This window comes from Cibotium barometz, chromosome 66 (assembly GCF_041138505.1).
Source record: "Cibotium barometz isolate CiBa-2024 chromosome 66, ASM4113850v1, whole genome shotgun sequence".
In the NCBI taxonomy this organism is placed as follows: Eukaryota; Viridiplantae; Streptophyta; class Polypodiopsida; order Cyatheales; family Cibotiaceae; genus Cibotium; species Cibotium barometz.
The window spans coordinates 15,614,384-15,621,365 of NC_141111.1; the positions used below are offsets into that span (position 1 = coordinate 15,614,384).

At 44.4% G+C, this 6,982-nt stretch overlaps 1 long non-coding RNA gene across 1 annotated transcript; it reads left to right on the top strand.

Annotated features, from left to right (window-relative positions):
* The first annotated feature begins 6,127 nt into the window (after positions 1-6,127).
* Positions 6,128-6,516, top strand: LOC147602809 (uncharacterized). Its single transcript, XR_015265741.1, has 2 exons — positions 6,128-6,262; positions 6,367-6,516. It is a non-coding gene; the product is annotated as an uncharacterized LOC147602809 (long non-coding RNA).
* The last annotated feature ends 466 nt before the right edge of the window (positions 6,517-6,982 follow it).

A 6,982-nucleotide genomic window follows, 5' to 3' on the forward strand; every position in this document is an offset into this window, starting at 1 on the left:
ATGCTCAGTTCTTGCCACCCAATGCAGAGCAAACTCTCACTCAAAAGTGGGATAGGCTGGAACAAAAAGATAATGAGAGTGTGCAACAGTATGTTAACAAATTTTGGAAAGTGTTGCTGGAAGTGACTCCCTTCATGCTAATCACAGAGGATGAAAGAAAGAGGAAGTTTCGTTCTGGATTGCAACCAGCATATAGATCGGGTATTGAATTGCACCCAAAACATACGTTGCAACAACTCACAGCTTCTGCCCTTGCTACGGAGCAATTGGTGCTCAAGATCAAGCAGGATCAAGCAGGTTCCAAGGGGAAGGACAAGGCTGCCCCAAATCAGCAAAAAGGCGGACAGCCATCTAAAAAGAACTTCCGGGAGCCTTACAAGGGTGGTAAAGCTGAAAATTACACATCTAAAGAACAGGGCCCAAGAAAGAACAAATTTGGCTTAACCCCGGAGCAAAGAGAGCAATATGCTAAGGATGGAAAATGCTTTTCTTGTGGTAGCAAAGACCACATGTTCCGACAATGCCCAGATCGTAAACCAAAGCACGAGGACAAGCACACCAAAGCAAATGTTCATGCAGTTCCTGATGTGCAAGGTAATACAGGTCATGATGCAAAAGAGCGTATGGTTTGCAAGGCTTGGGGGCAAATCAAGGATCAGCCCGCACTCTTCATGTTTGATGACTGTGCAACTGACAATTTCATCTCTATGCAAATGGCAGCTGCATTGGGTATTGAGGTTGAAAACATGGGACCTCATATTGAAGCCGAAGCTGCATTTATTGGCAAAGAGGTGCAGGTTACCCCTTTGATTGGGAAGTTGCGTATCCATATACAGGGCTATCTTGATAATGAGCATTTTCTAGTTGCTCCTCTGAATGGATGTGATGTATTGTTGGGCAAGCCGTGGCATCATAGGCTTGAGCCCCGCAAAGACTACAAGTCCAATATGATTTCCTTTATGCATAAAGGCCGCATGCATTTTATTGATGCTGGCAAAGAAGGGGATTCCATCCCAGTTGTATCACACATCCAAATTAATAAAGCAATGAAAAAGAGTCTTTCAGCGTACTTGGTTTTTGTGCGTGATAGTCTTGTGCCAAATCATCAAAATGTGGATGCTATGTCTAATGATAGGCTGAATTTTCTTAATGCATTCAAAGACTGTTTTGCTGACTCATTGCCAGGTGAATTACCTCCCCAAAGGCCCGAAGATCACCGTATAGATCTTGTGCCAGGTAGTTCTCCTCCTAACAAACCCGCATACCGAGTAAGTGCTGCACAGCAAGAAGAAATTATGAAGCAGGTAAACGAGCTTTTAGAGAAAGGTTTGGTTCAGCCTAGTTCCTCACCTTACTGCTCTCCTGTGCTTCTTGTTCAAAAGAAGGACGGATCATTCCGTATGTGTGTGGACTATAGAGCTTTGAACAAGCTTACCATCAAGAACAGATTCCCTATTCCACGTATTGATGATATCTTGGATAAGCTTGATGGTTCAGCTTGCTTTAGCAGACTTGATTTAAAGAGTGGTTATCACCAGATACGCGTGGTGCCACAAGATGTCCATAAGACTGCATTCAGGACAGCCTTCGGATTATATGAATTCTTGGTAATGCCTTTTGGTCTCACCAATGCTCCTGCTACTTTTAATCGTATGATGGATAGGATATTCCGATCCCATCGCAAGTTTACAGGAGTCTTTTTTGATGATATCTTGGTTTTCTCCAAGAATGAGCAGGAACACAGAACTCATTTGGTCACAGTGTTCGAAGAGTTGCGGAAGCATAAACTTTTCGTCAATGCCAAGAAAAGTGAGTTTTTCCTTTTAGAGATTCATTATCTGGGACATATTGTATCCAAAGATGGAGTTACAATGGATCCTGCAAAGATAGAGACTATTCGGAATTGGCCCGAATTGCAAAACGTACATCAAGTACGTAGTTTTCTGGGATTATGTTCGTACTACAGGCGTTTCATAAGGCATTTTGCTATGATTGCCACTCCTCTACATGATCTCACGAAGAAGAAAACTGCTTTCAAATGGACTTCAAAGGAACAGGATGCTTTCTTGCAGCTCAAGCATGCGATCATATGTGGTCCAGTATTGATTGTTCCTGACTTGCACAAGTCATTCGTGGTTGAATGTGATGCTTGTGGTGATTGCATAGGAGCTGTCCTAAATCAAGAAGGGCATGCAATTGCATACGAGAGCCGTCGTTTGCATGATGCTGAGCTTCATATGGATATCTATGAGAAAGAGCTCTTGGCTGTAATTCACGCCTTAAAGATTTGGAAACACTACCTTCTTGGGGCTGAATTTGTAGTCAAGACAGATCATCAAAGCTTGAGATACTTTCTATCTCAAACCAAGCTTTCAGAGAAGCAGATGAGAATGGCAAATTTTCTTTCCATGTTTCATTTTCAGATTGTGCATACTCCAGGAAAGAAAAATATCGTGGCCGATGCACTATCTAGGAGGCCTTATATTGCTGCAGTCTCAGTGGCCTCTCATGGAGATCTATCTGCTATGAGAGATTTGTATCATTTGGATGCTAATTTTTGCCATATTTGGACTGATTTGATGGCTGGTCATTCACATGCCTCTTATGTTATCAATGAGGGTTATCTCATGAAGGATAATTGCCTATGTGTGGTGAAGGATTTGCGTCCAAAGGTTATGGACGAATGTCACGCTCCACCATATGCTGGTCATCGAGGTATTATGCCTACTACTCGCATGATACAGAGGTATTTCTTTTGGCCAAGCATGCGTAAAGATATTGAGGCTTATGTGCATGCATGTATCACTTGCCAAAAGGTGAAATTTGATAGGCAAAAGCCTCCAGGTTTGCTTCAGCCATTGCCTATTCCCTCGCAACCTTGGGAAAGTATCACGATGGATTTTATTATGGATTTGCCTAGATCCCAGCATGGGAATGATGCTATTTGGACTATTGTGGATAGGTTTAGCAAGCAAGCTCATTTCTTGCCCGTCAAGAAAACCATCAAAGCTGATCATATGGTAAAGCTTTTTCTTGCTAACATTTTCAAGCATCATGGTATGCCTAAATCCATTGTTGGGGATAGAGATCCCAGGACTACAAGCCTATTTTGGAGGGCTTTGTTTGATAATATGGGTACTAAGCTTGAGTTTTCATCAGCTTATCATCCCCAAACGGATGGCCAAAGTGAAGCTGCAAATTCAGCTGTGTTGGATTTGTTGAAATGTTATGTGGCAGATCAAAAGAGTGCATGGGAGAAGTATCTTCCACTTGTTGAGTTTGCCTACAACAATACGATCCATGCTTCCACAGGAAAGGCTCCGTTTGAGATTATTTATGGCAGAGTGGTATTGCCACCCATTCTTCGTACTAAGGATGAGATTTTTGCAGCTGATGAATATGTTCGTGACTTGGATGTTGCCTTTGGTCAGGTGCGGACAGCCATTGCAAGATCTCAGGATAAGCATAAAATGGCTGCTGACAAGCATAGAAGGGACATGGAAGTCAAAGAAGGTGATTGGGTATTGCTGAAATTTGAGAAGGCTAGGCTTCGGAAGAGGCCAGGACGAGAAGGATCATATCCTAAGCTTTCTCCTCGCTATTATGGACCCTTCAAGGTGATTCAGAAGATCAATGAAGTGTCCTACAGGCTTGCTCTACCTAGTCATTGGAAGATTCACAATGCTTTTCATGTGAGTCTATTTCGGAAATATGTGGGGCCAGATCCTGATGAGCCTGTCACAGAAGATCTGCCAGAAATTGAAGAGCTTGAGGAGATCCTCCAGCCAGAACAAATTGTTTTTCACAAGGAGAGAAAGCTACCTGCAGGAAAGCTTTCCAGGAGATACCTTGTGAAGTTTAAAAATTATTTGCCTATTGATGCCAAATGGGTAAATGAGGATTATTTTGCAGAATATCCGCAATTGTTGCAGGCATATCTTGAGGCTTTTCAGTTGAGGTCAACTCTTTAGAAGCCCGGGGGGATGTCACCAATTGGCCGACCATTTGGTCCATTCCTACTTTTTGCGTCTCGTTCACTTGAGGCCAAGCCGGTGTCTCATGTGAAGAGGCCAGTATTTTGCTGACATGGACGGGAGCCAGACTGGTGCCACCCGTGTGTTAGCAGGATGGTGTCGCATGGACGGGAGCCAGACCAGTGCCACCCGTGTATGACCTGGACTGTGTTCGATCCATGGGACTGTCACGCCATGGAAGAGCCAGTATTCGTGCCGTGTTTTACCTATGGGACTGTCACACCATAGGGAAACTCGTGCCTGGAACTGTGTCTTACCTATGGGACTGTCACTCCATAGGAAGACCAGGTTTTTATGTTTTTATGTCGTGCCAGTTTTGTGCCGACAGATATTTTGTACATGTTCCATGAACGGGAGATATGTCCATGTTACTATTTGCACATGCACACATATTTTGCATGTTTGAAACTGTTTTCGCATGACATGTATTTGTGTGTTTGCCTGCCTGACGTGTTACTTACTGAGCGGGGACGCCTGCCAGTGAGTCGTGAAGTCTGCTTTGTATTCTGACAAGTTTCAGTGCATGTGAACAGGTGGTAAGTATATGGTACTTGTTGTTTTAATATTTAAATTCTAACCCCTTTGTTTTATAAGGTTAGGGGTTCACACTTATTTAAAAGTGGGCACCCCCTTTGGGCACCCACTTAGGGGCCAAGGTGGGGAGCCTCACTTTTAAGTGAGTGTGGGGGTGGGCATGGTCACCAACCCCCACTAATCCCCCACATGCATGCGTGGGTATCTCTAAGGTTATCTTCACTTTAATTTTATTAAAAGAGACTCCCTTCTTCAAGCGTGGAGCCATCGCTTCCTTCTGGCGTTGATTTTTCATCAACCGGCGATCGTTATCGGTTCCTTCAGGCTGCTCCTCCTCAAAGCAACTCTGAGGCGGCTGTTTCTATCCTGTATACGGCTGTACCCTCTGCTACGACTGTATTCTCTGGTGGCTGCCCTACACCTCTCCTACGTTTGCTTTTCCCAGGCGGCTGGCTGACTTCCTGCACAACGACTGCTCCTGTTTTTCCTCTGCTGTTGGCTGCGCCTCCACTTCTACAGGCGGCTTGTGTTGACTTGAGGTGCGCTTCACACATAAGCATTGCTGCAGGCGGCCATCTCCATACAGCATACGCTGCTCCCTCTACAGGCGAATCCCCTGGTCTTGCAGGCTGCGTGTTTACACCAGCAAACTGCCCTCTCTTTCCTCTCCAACAGGCGGCTATTTTCCCCCTGTACAGCAACTAAACCTTAATAGTCAGGCGGTTGTGCACTACTACCTGACGGCTGCAGCACCTACTGTTGGTGGCTGCCCATGTTCTCTCCAATAACCTGCACTTTCACCTCACAGGCTGCTGTCCTTCTCTTGCAAGCAGCAATCTAGCTTCAGCAGGCGGTTGTCCCCCGAGGGTGTATGCACTCCCGCAAACGATGCTCTATAGGCCAGTGGCTGCAAGTTGCCATCTCTTCTCCACTGGCGTTCAACAAGGGAACTTCGCATCTCCTGGGTGGCTTCATCATACCACAAATATTGGTTTTCTATCAACCATCTACAAGTAAGTGATTTTCAGATTTGAGTAAAGCATTTAATGTTTAAATCTGATAAGGGATTCATCCCTCTACGGCCACACCCGTTCGGTGCCGGGTTGTCCAAGCTGAATTGGCGAACCTCGGTCCAAAGGTGCTGAGATCGGGAGAGCCAGGCGTTAGTACGAGAGCGCCTGTTTGTGCGTGGTCTCGGAACACCAGTGAGGCGCTCTCCGCGGAGTCCAGTGAAAGCATAGGACCGTAGCGATTGGACCACACTAGTGGTCGTTCTGCTTCGAGTTTTCTTCATCGAAATCCGAGCCTATTTGTTTGGTACTGTTTTCATATGTACATGGACATTATCTGGTTCTCAGAACCCATGGAGTATCATATATTGAGGGGGGGGTCGGCCCGTTCCGGCCCCAGTGCTGGTGTCCATCTTTCCATTTTTGTTCATTTAAATTCAAGTTGTTTTAAAGTTGTCCATTTCAAATTTGTGGTTTAAAAGTTGTGCTATTAAGCGTGTGGGTGTCCAACGGAGTCCTTCCCACTTGACGGGATCGGTTTCACCCTTGGTACCAAGCAAAATCCGGAAGGAGGGGGAGAAGAGGCACTCTCTTACTGGGAAAGAGTATATTCTCACTGAATGATCTGCTGGACTCAGTGAGAGCAGATTTTTACACGAATATCTCTATCTGCCACCTATTGAGGTACATCCAAAACCAGGTCATAGCTGGTGGCTCTGTAGGGAGTTGTCTAATATTTTTGAGAAGAGACTGATTGGTGCTTGTGGTGCGACACTTTTTTGTGGTAGGCATGTATGGCCAGTCTTCAAAGTGATCTCACACAAGCAAGAATGTCATGGTCTGTCTGATATTAGAGGAGTTGTGATGCAGTATACGTTTAAAGGTGTCTGTCAAGGGTAGCTTTTCACTTTTACAAGAAAAATGTTAGCTTTTTTCATCATAAATGTTCTTCTGAAATGGGAAATGCTTTTGCTTTAAAAGAAAGGAAGTATTGCTGTTCAATATAAAACTGCCTTTATTGATATGCATGAGTCTTCTATATGATGTTAAGTGACAAGAAATGCAACTCATGTCCACTTATGTAGTGTATGATTGTGAAAGAAAGAAAGTTATATGAAGTGTCTACAAAAGACTTACGGGTTTTGTCTGTGAGACCAAAAAAATGTTACTAGCTCCATGAGGTAAATCAATCATGGAAAAGAAAATTATACTCAACTAGCTACATGTTCAACGGTGATCACTCAACTTAAGAGACTTTTTGAGTACAAAAAATAGCCTCATGGCTCATATGATGTTAATGATCATTTTGTGGGGGCATCCTCTATGACCTCATATGGGCTGCTTTATGTCCACCTTCACTGAAGGATCTCACAGATCTAGAGCTGTTGTGGGAACGGTTGCGTG